Genomic DNA, 2022 nt, shown 5'->3' on the forward strand with positions numbered 1-2022 from the left:
TAGCAACGTGGGATCCGAGTCGCGACTGTGACCTACACCACAGCTCACGGCAACGCTGGATCCTTAACCCACTGAGCAAGGCCAGGGATCGAACCCACAACCTCATGGTTCCTAGTTGGATTCGTTAACCACTGCGCCACGACGGGAACTCCAACGCATTTCAAAATTTTAAGTAAACAGTTGCTGCAGTTGGGTGAAGGTAGCCCCGGGTCCATCCACCAGGAAGTGCTGTCCTTATCTGCAGGGTCATCCAGTTCTCGAGGGGACTATCAGCTTGGGTCTCCTCTGTAATTATTTCAGAGCTCCAATTTGCTCCGGGTGAGTCAGGAGCTCCCCTCTCTCGTGCATGCTTCCTAGATCAATGCATCCACTTATACACTCTCTACCAATAAAGACCCAATACTCTTCTGGCTTCCGTGAGCTGTTACAGGTAATCTTGAATCTCGTTGGTGTCAATGGTGGCTGTGATGTTGACAAATTCCAGAAGCCATTCTTTGAAGGGCAATTGGCTGAGGAGCTCCTGGGTGTTTCTGCAGTAGGGGTAGGTATGCTTGATGAAAACCACCACCTTCCCAGGCTGAACATTGCTGTTCACAAATACTTGAGCCATGCTGACAGGAAACCTCAATTGCAGGTATTGCTCTGGTGTAAAACCCGCCCCCTTCCCTCCTTTCTCACAGGGATCCTTCCCAAAGCAGCGTCTTCCCAATAGCGAAATTGGGGAAGTTTTAAACCAAGGATATACGCATATTCATAAGTGGGTTTGAGCGGAGGAGAATTCAGCATAGAATTGGGTCAAAGTGTTGCCAAAATTTGGCCTCTGTCACTGGTACGGAATTGAAATGCAGAGAAGAGTTTTGGGTAAAGTAGAAAAAGATAGCTTTATTGTTTTGCCAGGCAGAGGAGCGCATGGCTGTCTAATGCCTTAAAGACTGAGCCCTCCTTGGAAGGGGTTAGGAGGTGCATTTGTAGTTTTGGGAGCGGAATCAGGATCAGGGCCACAGAAAAGGATTGATGTAGAGGCAAGTTTGCATCGTTTCTCAAAGGTGGTGTTTAGTGGCCCCAGGTATGGTTCTGGTGGTCCTCCTTCTTCTGGGAATGAAGAATGCCTCATCAAGTAGTTCTTCCATTTGTTGGGGGTTTTAGTTCTACAGAAAGGCTCAAAGATATTGTTACGTATGTTCCTTGAGGAGGAATGAGTACTCTGTATTATTACTAAACTATTATTTCTTGACTGCTTTTCCTTTGTTCCTGCATTACTGAGTTCTCTTAAGATCATCAATTATTGGAGGTCCCATCGTGGCTCAGTGGTTAATGCATCTGACTAGGAACCATGAGGTTGCGGGTTCGATCCCTAGCCTTTCTCAGTGGGTTAAGGATCTGGCATTGCTGTGAGCTGTGGTGAAGGTTGCACATGTGGCTCGGATCCTGCAGTGCTGTGGCTCTGGCGTAGGCTGGCAGCTGCAGCTCCGATTCAACCCTCAGCCTGGGAAACTCCACATGTGGTAGGTGTGGCCCTAAAAAGATGAAAGACAAAAAAAGAAAAAAAAAAGATCATTAATTACTAAGACCTGTTCAAGGGCAAGCATTGTGGCCAGGCTTAGATCACAAAGTGGCTTAGGCCAAAAATGGCCTCTCTTATGTCAAGAAAACTGTAATTGGTTCTTTCTCTGGAGACCTCCTACCTTACCTACTCACACAGTGAAGATCTGTGTATAGGTTTTTGTGTGAACTGAACATAAGTTCATTTCTTGGGGATAAACATCCAGGAGGGCAATTGCTGGGTCATGTGGTAAGTACATGTTTCATTTTACAAGACACTGCCAGACTTTTTCAGAGTGGCTGTACCGTTTTTATATTTCCACCAGAAATGTATGAGTGGATCCAGTTTCTCCACCCCCTTGAGAGTGTTTGATGTTGTCACTATTTTTTTTTTTATTTTAGCCATTATCATAGGTGTGTAGCATAATGTTATTGTAGTGTTGTTTTCTTTTTTGGCCACCCCGAGGCATATGGAGTTCC

At 45.8% G+C, this 2022-nt stretch overlaps 1 pseudogene; it reads right to left on the reverse strand.

Moving 5' to 3' along the window:
- Nucleotides 1-291: 291 nt before the first annotated feature.
- On the reverse strand, nt 292-610 carry LOC100517603 (glutaredoxin-1 pseudogene; annotated as a pseudogene).
- Between the last annotated feature and the right edge of the window lie 1412 nt (nt 611-2022).

Source organism: Sus scrofa, chromosome 12 (assembly GCF_054392235.1).
Source record: "Sus scrofa isolate SSC_HxYL_T2T_F1_AM1 chromosome 12, Sscrofa_HxYL_maternal_Yorkshire_Landrace_v2.0, whole genome shotgun sequence".
Taxonomy (NCBI): domain Eukaryota; kingdom Metazoa; phylum Chordata; class Mammalia; order Artiodactyla; family Suidae; genus Sus; species Sus scrofa.